The sequence below is a fragment of the Salvia miltiorrhiza genome, chromosome 8 (assembly GCF_028751815.1).
Source record: "Salvia miltiorrhiza cultivar Shanhuang (shh) chromosome 8, IMPLAD_Smil_shh, whole genome shotgun sequence".
Taxonomy (NCBI): domain Eukaryota; kingdom Viridiplantae; phylum Streptophyta; class Magnoliopsida; order Lamiales; family Lamiaceae; genus Salvia; species Salvia miltiorrhiza.
In genome coordinates, this window is record NC_080394.1 from 11,271,391 (window position 1) to 11,277,390 (window position 6,000).

The window sequence follows — 6,000 nt, forward strand, 5'->3', positions numbered from 1 at the left end:
TTGATATATCAAGAGCAATATTCATTTAAACTTTAATTAATGCCGAATAAGATGAACACCGTCAATCACTAACAATTGAATTCAAATATTTCAATATTTTTCCATTCTCCAGGTTGATTAAACTTGATATAATTAAAATAACTTTTTTTATACGTCTACACATATCATTAGTTAATACCGTTTTTTTTTTTTTTTACTTGGGGGAGTTGGGGAGGGAATACCGTTAAATTTTAATCACAAGATTATCACGTGACAATCATCAAAAAGGGTAATAGAAGATGAAACCCATTTTTCATGAGTATGCATGGTTTACGTTCGATCCGTTTTAGCCTCTTTTTTTTTTCTTTTAGACTTTTATTTGTTTTTGATATATTCTCATCATATTAGTATTTTTTTTTTTGACCCAATATTACTACTATATTATTATCGCTTAAATAATCATGCATTCACTAATTTAAATATCTGTTTTTGAGGTATTGTAATTTTAATTAAAATCATATTATTAATATGTATTTAAATGTATAATCCATTAGTGCGACTCGCACTGTGCGAGGTTACTTGTGAGTTGTAACCACCTAAGATTTTTTTTTTCAAGTGAAAACTATGATAAGAATAAAATTAATTAATTAATTATGTGATTGCCTCGCCACTCGCTAGCATGTCCAGGGATGAATAAGCATATGATTTCTTATATAATTTTTTTTTTTTTTTTTTGATCGGGCAAAGTCATGTAAGATGTTAGTAATTAGTTCCCTCATCCACTCCAAGAACCACCTTATCTCTCCATACACCAAATCCACCTATATCTCCAATCTCCAATTCGATCCCAAGAGGGATCGAACCCGGGTCACTTCACTTAAGTGAGGACCCGGTGGCCAGTGGGCTAAGCCCCCTGGTTATGATTTCTTATATAATACTAATTTGGTATGTCGTCTATATTTAATTTCAGAATTACGCGCTACAGTTTTATTTTTTTGCTTTGCATATGGATATAACAAAAGTATTTTGTTCAAAGATTTGGTGAGCAATAAGCATCATTGATAACGTCAAATTTGAAATAAATAACATAAAATTTAAAACCTTTACAGAATTAATCTGTAGTGTGACCTTTTGCAAAAGCATGACATGGAAAAGGAAAAATTGCGATTTTTAAGAATATAAATAATTATCATCCTCCTAATTTATTATTATTATTATTATTATTATTATTATTATTATTATTATTATTATTATTATTATTATTATTATTATTATTATTATTATTATTATCATTATTATTATTATTATTATTCGACTTCAGAATTAAATTAGATTCATATATGCAGCTGTCCATAATTCCATTTAATGTCAATTGCTCCAACAAAAGCGAAGTAAATACTCCTCGTGGCTTAGTTGTGCCACACTGCCACTCACTTAAATAGGGAGAGGTTATATACTCGTGTAAAGATTATGCTATATTCCTTATGTAAACATATATATTCATGTTTAATTTATGTTAATGTTGTTTTTTATATACATTTATTTTTATTTTCATACCTCATAAATTGTTATTAAGATTATTAATTTTATAAATTATACATAAAAATCAAAATTTATTTATTTTTAATTAATTATTTGAAGTTAAAAGAAAAATGAACAAATCAAACTTTAATTTTTATGTAAATATAAGATTAATGGTCTCAATATATTATTGAGATATTAAAATTAAAATAAATATATACAACAAAAATAATGATGCTAACATAAGCTAAACATGAGCAATACTGATCACATAAAATGTGTAGCATAACATTTTATATACTCTTCCTACTATGAAAATTTGTATATGTATTACAATTTCTGCAAGATGATGAAAGAGTTGTCATATTTAATCCTCATATAAAGATGACTTTGGCACTACGCATACGACATTTGAAAAATAAGACTCGATCATATTCAAAGATTCCATTTAGAATTGCACTAGTACTCAGTCCATGTTCTCATCATATGCCACCAAATAAACAATCTACATACTATATAATACACATATATTTTCAAATGCAATATATTACTAATAATTCATATGTCGCTCCACTATTTAATTAGCCCAATCAGCTATTTAGAACAATTGTTTTGTTCCTCACACCCAACTAATCCCAACTCATATCCAGGATTAGTTAATCTTCGATGAGGAAAAACAATAAAATTTACAAAGTTTAATTATTTTTTCTTACAAAGGAATATGCAGAGATATGGTGGTAGACTGGTAGTGAGTCACTTCTACTGGGAAATTATTGAACATCTGATCCATACACACATGCAGACTCACAAAATAATCATATTTACGATCTTTTTTTTTTTTTTGAAAGGGGAGACGAGTGTATCTATATATATAAAAGGAGAAGTAAATGTCAATAAATTTAATTTAAAAGGTAATTTTGGAATTGAAAAAATATATGATCCATTCTCTTACCACAATCAAGTAAAAGATTAACTTCCGTCGTGTACATAACCGCTAATTGTAGCTATTTTGTGCAAATATTATATACTAGATTTTTTAATTCTTTTTTATTTTATTTTATTCTATAGACGGAGCTTAATTTTATCATTTTTATGTGATTATGTTACGAAAAAATATGTAATATATATATTGAATGAAAGATCATTAATACATCTTTAATTTAATATGTAACATGTAAGAAATGAATTTTAAATGAATAAGTTATGATAATTCAAAGTTTTAATTTTTTTTCCTTAAAACCATAAATCATATTCCAAACATTTTTTTGTAATTCTATTATTTTAATTTTTCAAATTATGTATTACTATTTCTTTATATTAAAAATTATTAATAGACTATTATGGAGTAATTATTATAAATGCGCAATCTATTTTTAAAAACCATGTTTTTCATTTTCATTATTGCATTTACTGCATTGACACATTATTGTTAAAAATTCCAAATATTCTAATTGTTACAAATTTCTATCATGAATAACGATAATGATCATCTCAATTCAGTAAATACAATTTTATGAAATATTCCTCACCATTAAAATTTAATTTTATTAGATTAAATTAGGAACCATAAAATGGCCAATGCGTATAACACGTTTAATATGTGCAACGTAATAGACACATGTGTTCATTATTATTTTTTTAAAAAGTGATTTTTTTTTTGTTAAAAGAGTTTTTTTTTTCAAATTTTATAAATATTAATGATCGAACTATTTTCAATTTATATATTTAAAAAATTAAACACAATTTTAGCTATTCTTTTTTTAAAAATAAATAAATAGTAGGTCTAGATATTTTATTTTCACATTATTAACTTTGAATTATCAATTGGGCCGGACCAATTCTCTTACTCCCTCCGTCCCACTTATAACGTCCCAAAATTATAATTTTGAGACATTGTAAGCTGGATGGAAAAAGTATATTATTTACTCACAAATCATCCCACAATGTATAATGATATTTACTTTATTCTGTATTTGTAATTATTTTAGATCATTGGCCACTCTCATGAATATATTGATATTTATTCTAATTTTTACTAAAGGAACGAAAGTCGATTCGAAGGAATTGGGTGGCAGATTGATGGCGTTCTCATGGAGATCAAAAGGCGATCATGGAGCTGGGCTAACGAGTTTAAGAGTCTCGGTAAAGATCTTAGTTTTTGTGATTGGTGCTCTGATGACTTGTTGTCTAGACTGATGTAAGTTTCTTGCTCATGGTACCTCTGGTACCTTGTTTCTTTTAATGAATTTTTCTTGATCAAAAAAGGTATATACATATGTCCTAAGAATAATATTAATAAGCTAATGGTATATATATATATATATATAGATATATAATACATATGTATATTTTATTTATATATGATTATTTATACAAATGAAACATGTAACACCCTAATCTAAATAAAATGTTAAATACGAATTTAAATAACTTTTGACAGCGGAAATACCATAAAACAAAGATTTTAATTTATTTGAAAATCATTTCTATCAAACATAAAAGAAGTGAATACTCGAATAAACTATTTGATATAAAACTTGAATTTAAAATACGACAAGTCACGAGAAAAATATAACAATATTAAACTTGATAAGTTAAGCAATCTCAAAAGTAGTTTGAGACTCAGAAGCTATACAAGCAAAACATTAGATAATATATTAAGTGCAACTACTACATAACACCCTTTTCAAAAAGTTTACTTGACGCGCTCATTCGATCCTCTACGCGTCTCCAACTTTAATTACCTGAAAATGTTAAATATGGAATGAGCATATAAAATACACTCAGTGTGGGAACATGAAATCATTGTCCACGTTAATAAAATGGTAACACATATGATCCAATGTAACATTCATAATTGAAAGTCGCACTGTGGCATACCAAGGATCTTTACCATCCTGGGCCAATTATGCTGGCCCCTGGCGACTATGATTTCAATCATAAGTTTAACATGTATATCGCATTGTGGCATACCAAGGATCTTTACCATCCTGGACCAATTATGCTGGCCCCTAGCGATATTTAATTTAACTCACATATGGTAAACACATAATATTAAAATGGACAACAATAAACCACAACATGTATTTAAATAAATCCCACACCTGAAACTTGAACTTTGAAACGTAACTGCGATAATTTAAAATCCACGTTCTAGTCGCGCCGCACCTAGTCAGATAAATTCAAATAATAATACATAAGGGCCTAATTAAAATAGTTTAAATATAATTAAACTTGAGAAAATTATTTATATAAGTTTTTAAAAAAATCTGAAATGGGAATAATAATTAAAAGAGTAACTATGGGTTTAAAATAAATTATGCTTAAAAGAATTAACTAAATTAGAAGCCCAATTCATTTAATAAACCTGAGCCCATTTAAAATTAAACTAACCTAAACCCAAGCCCATTCTTTCCCTTCACCCTAATTTAATCACTCCCACCACACACATATCATCTCACGCACCCTCCTCACTCCCTCTCTCTCAGCCGTTCACTCCCCTTCCCCCTTTCTCCCTCGGCCCTCTCCCTCTCGGCCTCCTGCCCCCGCCACCAGACGGCACGCCGCCGACTGAGGCCAGCGGCTCCGCCTCCTCTCTCCTTCCCTTCGACCTCTCTCTGTCTTCCCTCAGCTCTTGTCTCCCTCTCACTCTCCCTCACTTCTCTCTTCCTCCTCCCCTGCTCCTGTCCTCGCCGCACCAGCCGCAACCGCGGCCGCGCCTTCTCCGGCGACTCGAGACCATAGCGCCGCCGCCCCTGTCTCCTCCCTCGCGCCCTCAGTCCGGCGGCCATCGACAAAGGGGACGTCGATGTCGCGCCTCTCTCGCTTCACCGGCTGTCCAGCATCCGCTCACCAACAATTCCCCTCCCTTCTTCTATTTCTATTTTCTTTTTCCCATGTAAATTATAAGATTTATTCTATTTGATTTCTTATGAAAAATAGATAATAGATTTGATGATGTATATGCATGTTTTGGATTTGAAGAATGAGATTTCTCGTAAAAAAAAATCTGATTTTGGCATGAATTGGAAGAAATAATTGATGTATGAAATATGATTACATAACCTCTGCACAAAACTTAAAATTTACCACGAGTGGAAAGAACAGACAGCAAGGTCGATAGCTAGGGTTTTCAATTTGTTTTCAGAAAGTGAAATAGCTTTATAAGCTAAAATGAGGCGGTGAAGTCTAAAATTAATAGAAAGAATTTCGTATTTCACAAAATTGAGAAAAATTGAATGGCTCATGAAGAAGCTTAAACAGAAAGACTCAAAATTTGTGGCTGAAAATGATGCTGAGATTCTACAAAATTAAGAGTAATTTTTCGATCATATCATAAAATGTTATGGGCTTTCTAAACTTTCAGCCCATTAATATAAATAAGGCCCAAATCTACAAGCCTATAAAAATATTATAAGTAAGGCCCAATATTGAGAAATTATAGAAATATTCATTTATGGCCCAAGAGAATTTAATCTATATAAAAATAAAGCCCAATAA

At 29.8% G+C, this 6,000-nt stretch overlaps 1 long non-coding RNA gene across 1 annotated transcript; it reads right to left on the reverse strand.

Moving 5' to 3' along the window:
• Nucleotides 1-4,028: 4,028 nt before the first annotated feature.
• LOC131000955 (uncharacterized) lies at nt 4,029-5,665 on the reverse strand. The gene is made up of 3 exons (XR_009093824.1): nt 5,590-5,665; nt 4,605-4,668; nt 4,029-4,244 (listed from the first exon to the last, which is right to left on the reverse strand). It is a non-coding gene; the product is annotated as an uncharacterized LOC131000955 (long non-coding RNA).
• Between the last annotated feature and the right edge of the window lie 335 nt (nt 5,666-6,000).